At 42.8% G+C, this 20196-nt stretch overlaps 1 protein-coding gene across 1 annotated transcript in view; it reads right to left on the minus strand.

Moving 5' to 3' along the window:
* Selenbp1 (selenium binding protein 1) overlaps positions 1-20196 on the minus strand; it is a 53916-nt gene that overhangs the window by 25715 nt on the left and 8005 nt on the right. The gene's annotated exons all lie outside the window — the stretch shown is intronic.

The raw sequence follows: 20196 nt of genomic DNA on the forward strand, positions 1-20196 counted from the left end.
CCCCACAGTAAACCCCCAAAAAAAAAAAAAAAAAAAAAAAAAAAAAAGAATTGAAAGCAGAAAGCATCGCTGAAAAGCAGATATTGACTGAAGAGATTCTCCATACTAGCAACAAAGTCTCTCCACTATAATCGAGCCACAAACCCCAGCATGTGTGTGGATGCATATGTGCACCCTCCCCACAAGCACGGGACAAACATGAGAAGACAAGGCAACGAAATGCCAAAAACTCCCAGCTCCTCCAAAGCTGATCCATTGAGCATTGATGGAAGCAAATGAAAAGCCAAACAGCTGAACTGTATGAAATGACAAAAGAGACAAAAGATCAATAAAGTACGCAGAGAGCTCAGATACGCTATAACTAAACAGATCATGAACTGAATAAACAAAAAACATTAATAAAAAATCCAGCAGAGGAGAAAGAAAATGGCAAAGCGGTGATCAGTAGTAAAATCCAGCCTCTCCAAGATGAGAATTCAGTCTCTGGAAAATAACAACCTGTTGGAGGAGAAAAAGAGATATAGCTCGTTGGGAATTGGGAAGGAACTGAGAGGAAAAGTTAGAAACTACAGGGAAGCTGGCAGAAAGATTGTCCACACACAGAGAAAGGGAGGAAACAATACGGACTCTCTCTCCGGCTCTCCTGGCTCAGGAGGAGTAGAACTGGGCTTCCCCAAAGCCAGATAAGCACCCCGGCTGGGACATCCACAGAGAAATGACAGCTTTTGTGAACTGCAAACGGAGCAACGTTTTGCTCTGTGGGTAACTCCTTCCAGATAGCAGGCAACAACCGGAAAGGGAACGGGCACCCACCGTATCCACAGAGAGTGCTTGATCAGACACCATTTCAAGAAGGGGTTGACTATTTAAATCCGGGACCCAGAGCCCCTAAAAACAACTTCACTTCAGGGCTCCCAGTGTTACCCGCCCACAGTGACTGGATGAGGGGCAGTCATGGGAGTCAGCTACATAGTGAGATCCAGGTCAGTCTGAATAGTGAGACCCTGTCTCAACAACAACAACAACAACAAAACCCAAAAATAAATAAAACAAGTAAGAACAAATGCTGGAGCCAGGCATGGTGGAGCACGCCTGTAATCCTGCCACTCGGGAGGCTGCGGCAGGAGGATCGCTGTGAGTGCAAGACCAGCCTGAGCTACATAGTGAGTTCCAGGTCAGTCTCAACTACATAGGGAGACCCTGTCTCACAAAACAAAACAGAACAAAAAAAAAAAAAAAAAAAAAAAAAGAAAGAAATCAGTGTGGAGATTCCTCAAAAACTAACACTAGAAAAAACAAAACAAAGGGCTGGGGATTTAGCTCAGTGGTTCCACCACCTGCCCCTCACAAGCACAAGGACCCGAGTTTGATCCCCAGTACAAAAAAAAAAAAAAAAAAAAAAAAAAAAAAAAAAGAAAAAGAAAAGAAAAACAAAACAAAAAACTAACATTTCATTTGACTCAGAAATTTCATTTGACTCAGATATTTCCCTTCTGGGTATCTTCTCCCCCAAACTTAAAGAGATCATATTTATACCCACGTTTACAGCAGCACAACGCAGAATAGCTAAAACTCAGAAGCAGCCGATAGGTCCACTCCCTCCAGGGGTTCCCTTCTCACCGCAGGCCATGGTCTCTCCTCATCTGAGCTCCCCCACTCTTCCACTAACCGCACTCCTCACTCTCCACCCTCCACAGAAGCCATGTAGGGCCCTTTCTCTTTTCAGTTTTTCAGAGCCTTGAGAGTAAAGTATCTGTATCTGCCTCCCTGAGGAAGGGTCTTGCTTACATGTAACACGTCCTCAATAAAACTTTGTAATCATCAATAAACTCAATAAAAAGAAAAAAAAACCTTTGTATTGACTCACGTCAGTCTCTTAATCCTTTCCCTGCCTGACGCCTGCACTGCAGTTGAGATGTTTGATGTTCTTCCTGTTAAAGGTTTTCTCACTGGGCCAAGAGACTCCACACTTTCCCAGTTCTGTATCTTCTTCTCTGATCCGCTGTGGAGAAACACAATTTGCCTTTTTCTTTTCTTCTTATTGAACTATAGAGAGTTATTAGAGTGAAACAATTGTTCCAAGGATTCTAAACTGAGAGTTGGGCAGGAGGTAGGTCCTTGTATTCAGTGTGGTTCTGGAATGAGCAGCGAGATTAGAGTAGGATAAAGGTAAGCAACGTGTGCTACTGGTGAAATAATGTATATTAATAGTACTGCATATTGTTCACAACACTTACATTCTGTACTACTGGTGTAAACCCTGCTGTAGTGAGCACTGAGCCACACTCCCCGAGGAAACAAAGTTTGCTCCTGAAAGCTCTGTTTACAACATTTTTTCAACTGGTGAATACATCAACATATTTTATGTGTTTTTATTGAAAATCTTATTTATTGCATTCATGTTTATACATAACTCCTTATATGCAGTAGGTCTTTATACTAAAACAATACCTGAGAAATGCTCAACATTTTCCTGACCCTGAATGAGATGATCGTAAATTTCTTTGATTTTCAGCCTCACTACAATTTTTTGGGGGTACCGGGGATCAAACTCGGGTCCATGCGCTTATGAAGCAGGCGGCAGAACCACTGAGCTAAATCCCCAGCCCATCTCACCACAATGTTGTTAATGTTGTATATTGCAAATACCACATTGAAACTCAAAATTTTGTAAAATTAATATGCAATAAAAATGTTTTTAAGAGCTCAAAATAGAGAAATAAAAGATCATAAATTTGAATAAAAACTACTTTTCTCATGAATCCACACATTTAGTCGCTCTCTCATAATTTCATCATAGCATTATAGATGTTACTTTCCAAAATAGCCTCATCTACTTTTAATCAACAAATTTTCTCTTTCTTGTCCCATTGTACTGGATTGTCGATCCATTGATATGAACTTACAACAGTTAGCACTAGAAGAAAAAAAATGCTGAACACACTCCCTAGCAAGACCAGACGCAGGCTGTGCTGACTTCTGCCGCGGCCCACACAGCGCAGAGTCCGAAGCCGGAGAGAGCTGCGGGAGATGGAGGAAAGACGAAGGAACCAGGAAAGAAGGATGCATACCAAGGTTATGCTTGGAAGTTGGGACCAGGCAGAACCATAGCTTTTCGGGAGCTAGTGGGTGCCAGGAGCACCGTGCAGGCTTTATTCATATGGAAGGCAAACGGGGTGGGGGGGGAGTTGGGCCAAAAGTGCTCCGTGGCCTACAGTGGCCACTGCGGAACCCAGCGGGAGGGATGCACAAGAGGGGAACAGGGAGGCTGCACAGTGTGCCTGTGCCATCCCGGGTCCACAGTACGAGTCAGTGCGACTGTGTCTGCTTGACTCTGGAATCTATGGAGGGGAAAGGGAGGAGGGAAGAGAGGAAGGACCCTGGTTAGGCTCGGCCTGAGGCAGTCTTCCAGCAGAAAGAACCAGAATGGGGTGTTACAGACTACAAAGTACGTCACCAAGTGCCAAGTCACCCGATAACATCCACACCTCTGCCTTCAGCCACACTGCAGCATCTATGAGTTTAAATACATCAGCTAACCCTTGAGCAGTACGGTCTGGGGTCAGTTTAAAGAGCAGTTACTAACGAAGAGCACAAAGGTGTGGCAAACGTGGCACTGAACGGACTCCCAAAAAGTGCGGTGAAACAAGAAGGCGGACACCATTGCCAGTTTTGACTTTCACGGGGAAAGTGTCCTTCAGCAGACTTAAGTTTTACACCATTCTGCACAGAGCCACGAATGACCGCAAGAGCAGTGTTGTTTCTGCAGGATGGATTCAGCAGATAAATTCCAGGCTCTTACCTATGATGAGCAAAGAATTACAAACACACAGTCGGTGGCAAGTGAAAAACAGTTCCATCTATTGAAGATCATGGGAAGAGGTGCCCAGGGCAAGTTCCTGCCAACAAAAAGTGTGGTACAAACAGAAAAGTGGTGCCAGGATGGCAGGAAAGTAAAAAGCACAGCACACAGACAAATCAGGCTTTTAGAGTTTTTAAGGATGTGCACCCCAGTTCAGATGCCTCCCATCAGATTTCTGGGGTAAGACTGACAGGAATGATTGACAGAGCCTTTCAACCAACATGTCTGTGCCAGAATTCACTCTCATCGTAATGATATATATGAGATACAGTGCATATTAATGAAACTTTAATAAGGGTTGAGTTGAAGGTCAGGCTAGGAGATCCTAGGTAAATGTGCACTGGTCTAGAACCTCCAAGTTTTTCTGGGTCTTTGTTATCGTAGTTTTTACCTCTCTCTTAGAACAATGGAAGAAAAAACAGCCCTAGGGTGCTGCCCAACCTCTAGTGGGTGGAGGGGAGTGATTTCCTCAGTTTCTGTTGTTCTTTTTTTGGCGGTGCGGTACTGGGAATCGAACTTGCGAGGCAGGCGGTGGAACCACTGAGCTAAATCCCCAGCCCTAGACCCTGTTGTTCTTGCACTACTATGAGTCTCTATTTTAGAATTTCAAATAAATTTTAGCAAGTAGGCAAATTAGCAAATACAGAAACCTTGACTAATTAGGATCAACTCATACCTGAAATGGTAGGGCAAATCAAGATAGTCATGGCTAGACTTCAATTAGTTTAAAATTCACTGAGTATAAAGTAGCAGAGGGAAAAAATATCGTGACTGTGTTCTGAGCTTAAAGATTTTATCTACAAAATTTATTTTGCAGTATGATTTCTTTTTTAAAATTTTTATTACTACATATTTGCAGAACATGCATCTTACAATTATCTTGGGGAGTTGGTGCCTGTACATAGTACAGCTTGCTTCTTTTTTAAAAATTCTTTTCCTTCCTTTCTCCTTCTTTAGTTCCCCTTTCCCTGTTTCATTGTTGATATTATTAATCTTAGTTCACATTCGTGATGCATAAGGTCCACATTCATTGAGGTCACTAGGACCTTGTGCATGGAATATCTTCACTCTATCTCTTCCAAAAAAGATATTCATAGATTAAAAATTAAAGGATGAAAAACAATATTTCATACATTAGGAACCCCCAAAACAAGTAGGGGCAGCAGTTTTAATCTCAGACATTACAACTGTCTGTAGCAGACATCCCTGCCCGGCACTGTGGGCTGAGTGGCACGTGCTTCTTGCCTTCCTTAATTCTGCTCTGCTGTTTTATATCAGGAGTCAGACTGAAGCCCTGAGGGACTCGGATGGGCCTGGCAGCTAGCAGAGTTGGGCTAGCACTGCTCCTTTGCTAATGGCTGTCACTGAGGCCTAAGTCCTGGTCTGTGAAACGGCAGGGCCCCGCTGAATTATGTGCAGCTGAGGTCGGCGGGACCCCAGTTATAATCCTCTCCCCCAGATTATCGCTTCTCACTGACTTGTGGGCTGCTTGCTAACTGCACCTGATCCCAGGACTGGTTTCTTCTACCCTAGCAAGATAAGCAGTGCGGACTCCCTGACAGCCCTGCCGGAGGCCGTCATGCCGGGTGTTCGACAGTGATCCACTAGATGACTTCAGAGCTCCCTGTTCCTTCTCACGATTGTACTCAGTAAGTACTGGACGTGCTTGGGGGACTTTGTCTTCACTGCCATCGGCAGCACTGACCAGGACCCACGACTCAGCTTCACTCTGCCTTGTTCTACCCTTTAACCTTTCGCTGGTGCTGTGGTGGCTCACAGGAGGCTGGGACCTTCGGCAGGGGTCTCCAGCAACGTCCGTTCCCCCCGACCCTTACAACCGTCAGGCTTGACCTGGCCACGGCATGGTTAACAAATGTGCTGTTTGATTCTAAGCTGCATTTCAGCAGATGCAAAAAAGCGCAGCGCTCAGCAAGACACTCCCCTAGACCAGATACGGCGTGTGTTGTCGTGGAGCAGACAGAACACAGAACGGGGTGTTACCATCTACAAAGTACAGCACAACATCTTCCTGATGCGATGCCAAGTCACCCGATAACATCCGTACATCTGCCTTGACCGCTGCGGATGTTTACACCAACGCCTGCACGTGACAGATGTGCCATACCCCGCTTCCAAAGCCCTGTAGGGCTCCCTGCTTTTCTCTCAGCACTGATGGGCTCTTGCCCATAGTCAGCGTGCATCCAGGTCAATAAAGTCTGTGTCTCCTTGCTTTGCACTAGCCTCCTCGGTTGGTCTCGTCTCTCTGCCGTGTGTTACAGTAAACTTCAGGCTAAAGCTGATTAGAAGAGACTAAGATCACTACATACTTGTTAAGGGAATGATCCAACAAGAAGGGGTAACATCGATAAAGACTCACACACCAAATACTGGAGCACCTAGCTTCATAAAGCAAAAACTGCCGAACCTAAATGATCAAATAAACAGGAACACAGTCATAGCTGGGGGTCTTAACACTCCACTTTTGCATAGAGACAGATCAACTAAACAAACAAACAAACAAAAATCAAAGAAATATCAGTGCTTTCTTTTTAGTTTTTATTTTCATTAGTACATGTTTGCAGTATGTGATTATGTTCATTGTAGTGCAGTTTACTGCTTTCACTGTGTCTTTTTCTAGTTTCCCATAGAGGAACTTATATGAGGCAAACTTGAGAAAAGGGACTAGTTTGGTTAGAAAGCTGAGAACAGAAAGCCAGGGAAAGGGGAAGGACCCTCAGGGAGACCAGGTACAGGTGGCAGCAGGCACACACAGGTAAACTTTTAGAAAATAAAGTTGTTTTGGGCCAGGGATTTAGCTCAGTGGCACTGTGCCTACCTTGCAAGCTCAAGGTCCTGAGTTTAATCCCTAGTACCAAAAAAAAAAGGTGATGAAAGAGGGAGTGATAGGGAAATAAACAGTGCAACTGTTGCAGTTTTTCTACTTGGATTAGACGCGACTTGCTCTGATCCTTTTGACTTCCAAACCACATGTGCACAGCAGGCCCCCAGTTTTGGTTGGTTGACTGCACCCTCAGCTGCAGTGATCAGCCTCAGGCAGTTATAAGAGCCTATCTTTTCTTCTTTTTCTCCCCTTCCCCTTTTTTATCCGTAGAATGTGTCCTTGATAATGTGGCATGCTAAAGGATGGACAAATAACCTATAATTTGACACAATCATCATAGAGATCCCACCTATTCTCGATCGGAGTTGAGTATGCCCCTGTCCTAAGATGACACAATTTTTTTTTTTTTGGTACCAGGGATTGAACTCGGGTCCTTGCACTTGCAAGGCAGGCCACCGAACCGCTGAGCTAAATCCCCGGCCCAAGATGACACAATTTACATGAAGACTGATTCTTGTGCATAACGACAGGGGGCAGAGATACTACTCTCTTGTGTTCTTCAGGTTATGGGGTATGGGGTATAAAGAAAGTTTAAACTTGCTCAAGTTGTATTTTAGCATCAGAGAAGCAAGCCCATGGAATAAACCATACAGGTAAGAAGGCAGAGAACTCCCATAAGAGTCTGGATTAAATGGTATGGCTTGTGTCTAGATTTGAGAATATATTTGAAACTGTCAAAAGGAAATGGGTATATATACACACACACATGTATGTGGTATATCTGGGTGTGTTTATAAAAGGATAGTGGGCCCTTGAAATTCATGGGGGTTAATTCCACAAACTGAGGAAAACCATGAATTTCAGATATGGTCATAAAAATGCCTATAAATCCCTACTGTACCATAACTTTTTAGCTCCTGTAGCAAATCCAGTAGTTCAACCTTCTCCTGGAGTGTCTTGAATTTTTTTTCTGGCACTTAGGTTCATTGCCAGAAGCCCTAGAAGGTGCAGGGCATTTTAGGAGAATCACAGGGATCTTCGGGAATTAAGAGCAAGACCAAGAACAAAGGAGACAGCTATCTGTTAGGATGTGGGAATGCTGGTGGGTTACAGGGCCACAGCCGATCAGCAGCAAGGAGAACTAAAAAGAGGCTCTCAGATTGGCTCCTTGCAACCTCCTGCCCCCCCACAATTGTGAGGATATTTGTGGTTTCTGTGAAATTGTAGTGTTTCTGCAAACAATTATTAGGTTCTAAAGAAAGGACTAAGGTCATGAACTCTGAACTCTGACTTCATGAGGGTACATTTCTCAGTTGTAGGAGAAAGAAACTTAAAAGTGGTTCACTTTCAAGACAAAGCAGTTAAGTCTGAGCCAAAAATCACTAGCTGTTAAAACTGTCCCACGCAAATGGAAGCTTGAGGAGAAATAAGTAAGCCTTAGTTGCGAAATGTAGGGTGTAAGTGCAGAAGGGAGAAGGAAGATACACAATGGTCCATTTTCATAAGATAGCTAAGGCTAAATTATAGCACAGTGACTTCAAGATTGTACAAAATCTGAAACAAGAACACCTGGTTCTCAGAAAGTGCCAAAGTAAAGAACAGACAGCACATGAGAAAATGCAAACTCAAATTGGGAAGATCGGGGAACGCCCTGTAAGGAGATAACAAAACTTAGGTGGCAGCTGGGAACGGCTGTTCTCCCCGTAATAGTCAGCCAGGGAGGAACCGGGGATGGAGACCCGTGTGGTGGGAATAAATTGCTCACGGACGCTGCCTTGGGTGTGCCAGCTGACACAGCAGACACCAGATTTGCAAGCCTGTCTTAAAGCCTCGCTTTCACCGCTCTTCCGGCCTCTGAGTCCATCCCTTGGGTCCTGATGAGTGAACACATTTCTCACAATTGAGGGCTCACCCAGAAGAACCATGCCTACCTGGTGGAGAGGGAGGTGCATTCCACTCCATACGCCAGTGGCTGCTCTGCCCAGATAGTCTGACTCCTCGTGGAAACCATAGAAAATCTGAGCCCATTGTTCTGAAGACAGTGAAACCCACCCAGGGGAAACAAAGCAGGTGCTGGGCAACCAGGCAACCTCATGCACTGGCCAAAGTGGAAAACCTGGACCCCGAGTACCGCCTTGGTGGTCGGGGCATTGAGCTTGAGTGGTGTGGATGAGACCAGAACCTCCTCCATCCTGTGTGTGTGGGGGTGGGTGAGTGCACAGGGTATGGGAGAATCTTGGCGGGGAGGTGAGTACAGAGGAAAACTCAGCCAAGGAGACCAATCAGAAATGGGGAATTCTTGCCGGGCGTGGTGGTGCACGCCTGTAATCCCAGCACTGGGGAGGCTGAGGCAGGAGGATCGCTGGGCTACATAGTGAATTCTAGGTCATTCTCAACTACATAGTGAGACCCTGTCTCAAAAAACCAAAAAAGAAAAGAAAAGAAAAAAAAAAAAAAAGAAATGGGGGATTCTAGGAAACCAAAAAAGAGGGGGGGGTGTGGATAAGTATTCTTCCTCTGACATTCTCCAGATAGTCCACCGGGAAGAATGTTAAAGGTCTGAGGGGACAGCCCTCTTTCTTACCAAGGATAAAGAAAAATAAAATATGATTAAATATTGCTCTGGGGTTATTTTTCACTCAAAGACCCTGTTAGCAAACCTTCAGTCTTTTGGCCCAAATTTGGCTGACTGATAAATTTACTTTCAGATTCCAGTTTGAGTTGATTTTGTTTTGTGTAATTGGTAAGCTTAAGACATTTCTTCTGCACTGGGGGGTATTTATCAAACTGCAATCACAGGGGTAACTTGCTCCTCTGCTGCTTTCTGCTGGGACTCAGGTGAGGGTGCTACTCAAGACACCTGGAGGTCTCCTTGGCAGCCAGCTCTAATGAGAACATAGCCATTTATAAACCCACTGAGACCCAGGCTGGGAGGGGAGTAGACCAGGGACATTTTCAAATCCAAGTGGCTACAGAAAGAAAATAGTAAGTGCTATAGGATTGAAAAACATATAAAGAAAGGTATAAGTATAAAGAGATCTTTTTGGTGTGAGCGAAGTTGGTATGGTATTGCCCTCCTAGGAGAGAAAAAGCAAAGACAGTGGCAAAACTAGGAGGTCTGAACATGTTGAAAAAAAGGCTTAATGTTTATACTCTATGGAAAGAGACAGTGAAGCTGCAAGGCTCTATGATATAATACTCAGAAACAACGTGTGCCTGGGAATTTACACTGGTGCTAAACAGGGTTGTGGAAGCTGTGTAAGGTGCCACAAGCTAAACAAAGGGTGATTAGAAAACACACTTCCAGGGGTGGGGGGTGTTCCTGGGGTGAAGCCACGGCAGAGCATTCAAGTGGACTTTACAGAAGTGTCCAAGGTAGGACAGCTCAAACACTTACGAGCAACATTCGATCACCTCTCTGGCTGGGTAGAAGCCTCTCCTGTTCTGACTGCCACCACTGGTAATGCTGCCAACATAATCCTAGAACAGACTGTACTTAAGAGTTGGCCTGGCTGACAATGTTGATTCAGACAGTGGTAGTCATTTTGCTTCCAAGGCGCTTCAGGGGATCACGGAGACTTTAAAAGTCCATTAGGACTACATCATACTCTGTGGCAACCTTCCCCAACCTCTGGAAAGGTAGCGAGGGTGAATCCAACCCTCAAAATAAATCACTAAACTGATCTTAGGGCCTGAACAGCCCTGAACTAAATGCCTCCCAACTGCCCCACTAAAGGATGTGAGGCCATCCTCCTATTAACTGCTACATAGGATTCCACACTCGAGTAGACCTCTGTACACTCTGCAGACCTCCCCACACAGAGGCAACTGTAAACAAATGATGTACTGCCCACACCCTCCACTCCATCTTCCCTCAGGGTGAAAGGTCTCCTAGCCCAGATCCCACCTTTGGAGTTCACCAAAGTTTCTTTAGTTTCATCCTGGTAACCTGGTGTCGATGAGGACACAGAGAGGACAGGCTCCAGCCAAACTTGGAAGGACGTCATCAAGAGCTCCTGGCACTGAGACTGCAATCAAAACAGCAGAAAAAAAGGTGGCCTCACCACACTCGAGCTAAGAGGCTACAAAGGAAAACTCAAGAAGGGATGGCGAAAAGTTAAGGAGAAGTGTACGAATCACCTGAGGACCCTCTAAGATTAAAATTAAAATAGACCAAAGGGGAACAGTAATAAAGGGGCGTTCCTCTTATGCTTGATTTGACTAAGCCACATAATACACTGCAGCCAGGAAAAATGGAAGTTAATGATAGAAATATATCGAACCCCTGAAAAAATGAGGTAATTACTATCTAGTTAGGTTGATAAAAACATAAGTGGAACCTCAGAGTCTCAGACCGTTAAATTCAATGCCTGTCAGGCTCTGCCCTGTGAGAATTTGAAAAGCCGAAGACAATTCTCATGGGCTGATAAATACCTCTGCCCAGCGTTTCGATGAGGAAGTGCACAGACCTCTCCTTGCCCCACTTGGCATGAGGTATGACGGACCATTAGATGTTAGGGGTGTATGACTGATATAAAAAGAATAGGAGGAGTAAAATGGTTTTTAAAAGTTACCCCTACACAGAGGCTCCGTCTCCTTCAACTGTCAAAATTTACACTGTAATCCAATATTTATAACTATTAATAATCTGGCTTCACAAGAACAAAGCCCTGAGGTAATGAACAGAGTCTACGGTCTAAGGGCAGGTGCTTCTGGGAAGGACTGAACAGGACACCTGGCCCTGTGAGCTGTAACTTGACCAGAGATTCCCACCTGAAGTCCAGAGAAGATCCCTCAAAATAATCCTCCAAGAATAAAAGTAATTGAAGTTTGAGATCTCAGAAAAACTCTAGAAATAAAGCCAGATATGGAGACCCTGATGCTGGGGTCAAGTGGGTAAAATTCTCGGTGTGAGCCCTTAATAATAGTGATTGCTACTGCACGTGCCACCAGAGGGCCACAGGCTCACGTGGTTCCCTTTCCCCCAGACGGGACATGGACCCCAAGGGCTGTGCTGCGTGCGGCTCAGTACCAGGACAAAGACGCACGGGGAAACGAGACCTGCAGGAGCTTGTCACTGTGCTCCCTGCGCTGGGAAGGTCTACGGGAGAGCAGTCCCCTCCTCTGTGGGGAATGTGAATCACTGCTTTCCCCTTTTCAGACAGTGGGGAAAAGACCAGAAACTACAAAATAGACGAAGTAGGTGCATGAGTCCTTCACGGATGGCAACTGCAAAGGGAAGCACAGGAATCATTCTCGAATTCATTATTAATTAAATGCAAATTAAGACAAAGTGACATTTTTATGTCACCAAATTGGCAAAATCAGAAAGCTAGAGCAGGGGGCTAGGGATTTAGCTCAGTGGTTCTGCTGCCTGCTCCGCAAGTGCAAGGACCCAAATTCAATCCCCGGTACCAAAACAAAACAAAACAAACAAACAAACAAACAGACTAGAGCAAACTAGCGATTTCAGGGAGATGAGGCTTTTCATACACTGATCATGGTGAAGTAAATCTGGAGAGCTGGTGGCGATGTCTTACAGAAGGATGTACCCGCTGACCTTCCAGTCCCTCCTCTGACCGTGTATGCTGGGGAATGCTCATACTTTTCCAGAAGGAAACATACACCACGACGTCGGTGACAACATCTGTAGGGTCGTGGGTGTTGGAGGTGTTCCAGCTGCTCACCCCGTGGGAGCACACCAGTAAACGTGGAGAGGCACGCGTGGTAAGGTCCCGTGCAGTAGGCAGGCGCAGACTGGACACGGAGTGATGTGGGAAGGTATTTGAGTGCCGAATGAAATGCATTATGCACGAGGCACACAGCAAGCAGCCTTTCGCTGCCATTAAAGTTGTAAATAGAAGCAACACCATGCGTACACAACATGGAAACCAAAGGATGACACATTTCCACACTGGAGTATGGAGAAAGGCAAAAACTGGGGGTAAAGAAATGAAGACTGAGTCATGGTTTAATTAATCAGACGCAAGATGATGCTGGATCAGAGTAAATGATTTACATGAGCCACAAAGCAAGGAGAACGATTAACTCTCTGATTTCTAGTTAAGATTCCAAGTCCAGGACACAACACAACAAAAACTGGAAAACAATTATGCTTTAGAGCAGCGGTGGCGAACCTATGGCACCTGTGCCACAGTGGGCTGTTTGTGTCAGTGAAAGCTCTACTATCCTGTTTCCTTTTAACACATATGTCATTCTTTCCTAAACTAAAATCTCTGTATTCAGGATTAATCCCAGGGTTGGCACTCTGTGATACCTAAGAGTGTTTAGGTTGCAGTCTGGGCACGCAACTCTAAAAGATTCGCCATCACTGCCCTATAGACTAGATGTTGAACTGAGATAACTGGCACCGTGGGCACCCTCTCAGGGAAAACAAATCATAAAAATGTGTACTGTTCTGTAAAATACTTCAATTCCTAGGTACAGGATCAAAGTATCTGCAACATCAAAACCATTTGGTTGTCAAGGTCAGGGTTTTTATACTTATTATCAAAAGCTACAGAGTGGAATCAATTCGTATATTTTACCACAAGGTGGCAGGAGAGATCAAAAAAAGATCCAGCATCTTCATTGAAAAATTTGGTGTCCGGGACCTCAAATCATCAAGCAGCCTATAAACCCATGATTCAATTCACAGTAACTCCTTAACGCTAACAATTTAAAACTCCTTAGAAAACAAACATATAATAATAAAAACATATCAGTGATAATATAACAGTAGAGTCCAGGAGAATATGACCAGTAAAATAGAAAGGAGCCAAGAAGTATATTTTTAGGAAAAGTCCCATGGTACCCTATATGCTGGTTAGAGGTGGGTCCCAGATTACTGCAGGACCCTAAGATGATAGAGGGAGGCTCCAACGCATATTCAGAGTCTAGAAGGTTTGGACAATAAGCTATTCACAACACATGGCCTTCCAGTCTTGCCATCCCAAGGACATTTCCTACCAGTTTTTATAGGAGAGATACTATTTGATGCAAGGAGCGATGTCCTCATGAAAACTGTTTTGTTAAATTTGATGAGGTCATAGGCCTGTGTGTTACTGTCTCTTCCTAATAAGAGGATTACTTCAGCCTGCAGTAAAAACTGGGAAATGCAACTCTATACTGTACAACAGGACCTGCCCCAGGTCTGATGTTCTTGCAAACATAAGGGTAGATCTTACGTTACTAGAGGGATGAATAGACTCCATGTCTCCAAAAGAAGTAATTTAAATTACTTTTGAGCAACAGCAGCTATTTTTAAGCAACTTTTAAATTATGTATTTAACATATTCATTTTTTTTTTTAAACAGGGTCTCACTATGTAGTTGAGTCTGACCTGGAACTCACTATGTAGCCCAGGCTGGTCTCGAACTCCCAGCGATCCTCCTGCCTTAGCCTCCTGAGTGCTGGGATTACAGGCATGTGCCACCACGCCCGGCTCCTAACATATTCGTATTTTAGACAGAAGATATAAAAACAAATATAAACCCCAGTGTGGGCATAAAGTCTTCTAAACACATACACACACACACACACACACACACACACACACACACACGCACTCATTCATAATGGGTCTTTGAGCATTATCTCCAGATTGTCCATTCAAGTGAACTGCTTGCCAACCGTGTCCTGACATAACTACAGGACAGATGACTTGTCACGTGGGATTCAGAAATCACTGGTTGTGTTTTCCACTTCTGTAGAGCAAGTCAGCCTCTCTTGCACCCAGTAATCAACCAGACAGTATAAAAGCCACTTTTCTCTGCTCAATCAATCTAAACAGTAAGCCTTTCTGCTAGTTGTGGTCTCGTGGCTGCAACCCGTCCCAGGGAGAGTAACTTCTGCAAAGTGCACCCAAAGCCAGTGAGGTGCATGTGCTCAACTCTTCCTCTTCTGCTGGCTCAGAGGGCACTTTGGAAGGACTCTAGCAACCATCTCCAAGTACAGGTCGGGGGTCAAGCATTGAAAAGACCCAAACAAAGCACAATCACAAAATAAAAACAGTAACCCCCTTGCAGCCAAAACTTAACCCTGACTGATTAGAATGTCAGGAAATAATATTTAAATTTTGATTACCTTGGTTTATGAAAGGTTTATGTGAAGCTCTTTATTTTTTTCACTCTAGTCTTGTACAGGTTACTCATTTGTTTTGTAGTGGGACAAAATCAGATGTTTGACAATGGCACCCAAGTTATTTGTATGATTTCATTTTGTCTGAGTATTTTCTAAGGTAGGGGAGAAAAGCACAACCAGTCATCCCAACATTTATATGAAAAGAAATATATCATAAATTAGAGTTAACTTCTGGGAAAATGATAGAGTGAAATATTTCACTGAGGAGAATCCAAAGTAGAAAAGGTAACTTTCTCCCACTGAATCTAGGAAATATATCTATAATGGAAAAGCCAAAGAGGATCTGAAAGTTAGGTTCAAAGGTGGGCTAAATTTTTAGCATGCATTTTCTATAATTTTGAATAGGATGAAACAGAGGCATCTGTATCGTAGGAGAATATGTTCAACTCAGGAGAGATCCAAAAAGGGCTACTGGGTATGAGGACTTTTGCTAGAAGAAATAATGGAAAATAAATAATGTATGAAGAGTTTGTTAGTATTGTCTTAATTTGGCAAATTCTAACATTAGCAAATTATAGCTTTATGGCAGAACATCCATATAGAAGGCTAACATTAATGCCAGGTAATAATGTAGGATATGAAATATAAAATTAAGTATTAGGATTATGGTAGATAATGATGAGTCAAATAATTTTAAAGAGATAAGAGATGCTAAATAGTTTCTATTAAAGTTTAATGATACAGTCTTAGATATGGCAAGTAAAACATTATTATTACTGACGTATTTTTCCATATGCTTATTTTCCACATAAAAGATTTCGTGTTGGGAATTTTTTGCAGTGTATGAAATGATTGGAAAAGAATTATGTAAATCATTAATGACAAATTACAATAGCTGAAATCAGACAATGATTCGAAGATTGAAAGGTATAGAAGAATATAATGACAGCAACTGGAAACACTTGAGAAATTCTATGACATTCTATGTTCTTTGATCTGTATGCTTTATTTTTAAAAAGTTGATAGGAAAAGATATTCTAAAATCTATTGGAAAATAGTTTTTTAAAGTATCATACAAGAATAGCGTTTCTTTTCAGTGTCAGAAAAACATCTGGTAGTGATAGAACTTTTGTAAATAATCTAAAAACCTACAAAATTTAGGAAAATGTAAAATGGCTTTTGCTGTCTCTAACAGCAATCTGCTGTGTTTAGTTCATAATTAACAGACACTGGAGGCACTGACCATGAAATGGGACATCTGGCCTCATCCCTAACCTTGAACATCCCCTCCCTTCCTGAGCACTAGAATAGACAGCTAGACGGATCTTAACTCCCTAGCTACAAGGGATTGTTACGTCTGCGTTAAAGCGAACTGTCTGGTTACTGCAATTTGTACATGGGTAACGCGAACTGATGAAATGAAATGTAACCACCTCAATGAGACCACGGCTATAAAAGGGGGAGCTGCAACCCAATCGGAGGGCGATCACTGGCACTGCCTTTTTGAATGCGATCGACCCTTTGCTGGCAAAATAAACTGTTTATTTTACTTCCATTCAGCTCGTCTCTATGTGGGTGTCACTTGCCAATTCCTTCCGCAACAGCATTAAAATATAAATATAAAATTAAAGTTATTGTTGAATATAAAATGAAGATGTCTGGGCTGGGGATTTAGCTCAGTGGTTCTGCTGCCTGCCTGGCAAAAAAATTTAAAAAATAAAATGAAGATGCCATACTGATTTCACTGTGTTACTGAGAATTTAATTTATGATAGACCGTGATACTTTTAGAAAATTTAGATAGACAGTACTTCTCCCTTATTCATGGGGGAGAACCAACACCTCCCTACCTGAAACTACAGAGAGTACAGAGTCGTATAGAGACAGCAGTGATGAAGTTTAATTTATAAATTAGACACAGTAAGAAATTATCAAGAATAACTGATAAAAATAGAACACTCATAACAATATGCTCTGTTAATACATATGTAAATGAGGTCTCTCTTCTTCCCTCCCAGTGTCTGCCATATTGTGCTGCAATCAGCCTTCTTTTGATGAGAGAAGATAATACATTCCCACACACGGAGACTCAGTGAGGTGAATGACAGTCACTGTGACAGACATTAGTTTATGCTTGGGTTTAAGTAACAAGTGATCTGGCCAGGCGTGGTGGCGCACGTCTGTAATCCCAGCACTCGGGAGGCTGAGGCAGGAGGATCGCTGTGAGCTCGAGACCAGCCTGGGCTACACAGTGAGTTCCGGGTCAGTCTCAACTACACAGTGAGAGCCTGTCTCAAAATAAAACAAAACAAAACAAAGTAACAAGTGACCTTATGGAAGGGTTGCTTGAACACAAGCACTGTGTGTCTTGACAGCTGATCTGATGACCAAGAGAGTGCTATTTAGTGACTAAGGGGCAGGCGCATATATAACAGGGAAAAGTTGGACAAAGGGATGGTTTACGTGCTGGGTAGGAGACAGCAAGATGTCATCGCATGATCAGAATGGCATGCAATCTAAAACTTACGAATAGTTCATTTCTGGAAATTTCCATATATTTTTGAATCATGGTAACTAAAATGAGGAAAGCAAAACCGGTGGTATGGGGAGGCGCTTCTGTATTAACAGAATGATAGATTCTAGAAGACAAACCAATAGTTTTCTTGCAAAAGTATCTTCTAGATGGCTGTGCTTAGCACTGATTAGGTGTGCTATTTAAGTGAAATTAACTCCAAAAGCAGAATGATATTAGAATCTCAAGTCAATGTGCATAACTCCTTGCAAACTTCAAAAGATTTAGATATTCTTTACAGAAAGATGAAATGCTAATATCCCACAAAAGATTCCACTGACGCTCAATGAGCTACTGTTTATTTTCTGTGACTCTAAATCCTACATTAAGTCCATCGTAGCTCTGCATATGGATAAACTAAAAAATTGATCATGTAAGAGTGAATCCATGCAAAGGGATCTCAGTAATCTATGGGGGAAATTATGATATCCTATGGCTTTTAAAATTTTTTGTCAATATATTCAAAACACTTTGATTGTTCGTTATAAACATATATAGGAGTAAAAATAGTGAAAGCAACATTTATTTAGCACACTGTAATTTAAAACGCTAGAAAGGTCCAGAATTAAGAGAGGTTTCTTTCTTTGTTAAATCTTACCAGGAGTATTTTGGTTTTTGGTTTTTTGCTGCTGTTGTTGTTTTGGTACGGGGGGATCAAACTCGGGTCCTTGCACTTGTGAAGCAGGCACCAGAACCACTGAGCTAGATCCCCAGCCCTACCAGGGGTATTTTGAACAGCATTCGTTTTCTTGTGATATAACTTAAAGATATGACTTTCTTTTCCTGCCTTAGTAAGCTTAATACTCCACTCTGAGTTTGTATCAGCTTCCAGTAGTCTACACTTTTGAGTGTTCCTTGTTGGGGACTGTGTCGGAGAGTTCCTTTAGTCTGAAATTCCTACTAGCATTGGACACCCTCATCCTTCACACTTTCCTCATTCAGGCTGATGGGTCTGCCTCACTGAGACTCTCTAGCTTTATACTGACAGTCTCTAAACCACCGGCGATAATACCATTCCCACAGTCAGCTCTTTCTTTTACATTCAGATGAAATCTTGCTTCTATCATTGTCAGTTTTCTACACTTTCCACCTGTATTGCCCAATTCCCATTTTATTATTGATTCCTGTAAGATGTTACATGGATTTATCCCTGGGATGTAAGGAGACAACACAACTTCATGGCTTCCTGCCATGGCACAGCAGAGGTCGCCAGCAAACCTGAAAATAAGTGCTGTAATTGGTGGCTGGTTACCTGTGCACTTAATTCCATGATCGATGTGACTGGTCACTGGGTATGTGTGCACTTGTTGATCCCACAGTGGATCGTGGGCTGAAGAGACAGCAGTAAAGTCTGTGCATGACACCGTTACCGACAGTTAACATGCTATGGTAGCTGAAATAGAAGTCAAGCTCTAGGGGGATTGGATTTAACTAAGCCACGGTAACTGAAAGTTGTATATACTGAAACTCTGCAAAGAAAACACTGCCTCTGTGAGCAAAGAGAAGACTGCAGTGATTGTGGCTCTGTAGAACTCGATGTTGTATTTACTTCTGCTAAATGTCTCACTGCTATTCCCAGCTTAGAAAAAATTAATTTTTTACTGTTAATAGTTTGGATTGAGAATTTTATGCCAAGTAAAGAATTTTTAAAACTCCAAATTAATTCATGTGAGGCCCAGTCTGCAGCTAAAAATATCTGAAAGGCCAATCTTAAAAAGTTCTAGCTGAGTGTGATGGTGCTTGCTTGTCTTCCCAGAATTTAGGAGGCTAAGGCAGAAGGATTGCTAGGAGTTCAAGGCCAGCCTGAGCTACATAGATAGAGGGAGGTCCTGTCTCAACCAACCAACCAACCAAACAAACAAAAAACTAAAACTAAAAAAAGAAAAAAGAAAAAAATCTAACTAGGGCTAAGGTAATTACAGGATTCTTTTTATTTTATTTTTTCTCCAGTGCCAGGGATCGAACTCAGGACCTTAAGCTTGTAAGACAGGTATGCTATCACTGAGCTAAATCCCTAGCCTGGATTCTGTTTTCTTTGTAAATGGGTTTTTCTAAACCAATTTCAATAATGGTATAGTAGAGGGTCTCATTCAACTTGTGTATATAGTAGGTGAATATTAGAGACAAAGCTTTCGGAAACTCCTTTTTTGTTGTTGTTGTTGTTTGAGTCAGGGTCTTGCCGTGTAGTCCAGGTAGGTTTTGAACTCACCATGGAGTCCAGGCTGGCCCAGAACTCAAATCGATCCTCCAGCTTCAGCTTCCTGGAAACGAACCTTTGACAGTCTCCTGGGAAGTTCAAATGTTAGCTTTCCATTTTCCTCTTTAGTTTTCAATTTATTTGTTTTGTTTCTTGCATATTCCTCTATGAGTTCATTACATGCAGGTATCAATAATTTTTAAAATGTTAGTTTACACAGTATTGATTGTTTTTGTTTTGTTTTCTATCTTGCAGTAGAAATGTCTTGCCAGAATCTAAGGATGAAGTGATAAAGCAACTCTTTAGGTTTCAAACTTTATCCAGGGTGGGAGCAGTGCTGAGCATGAATGAGTAGGGAGCTTAGGGAGGCTCGGTATGAAATAGAAAAGAGGCCTTGGGAACTCAGATAAGGGTAGATTGAGAACACAAAAAAGAAATGGGGACAGGGCCCGGCATGGTGGCGCACGCCGATAATCCTAGCACTTGGGAGGCTGAGGCAGGAGGATCACAGTGAGTTTGAGACCAGCCTGGGCCTGGGCCACATAGTAAGTTCCAGGTCAGTCTCAACTACATAGTGAGACCGTCTCAAAAAAAAAAAAAAAAAAAAAAAAAAAAAAGAGAGAGAGAGAGAGAAAGAGATAC

This window comes from Fukomys damarensis, unplaced genomic scaffold, assembly GCF_012274545.1.
Source record: "Fukomys damarensis isolate Sample0158 unplaced genomic scaffold, DMR_v1.0_HiC HiC_scaffold_33, whole genome shotgun sequence".
NCBI classification, from domain to species: domain Eukaryota; kingdom Metazoa; phylum Chordata; class Mammalia; order Rodentia; family Bathyergidae; genus Fukomys; species Fukomys damarensis.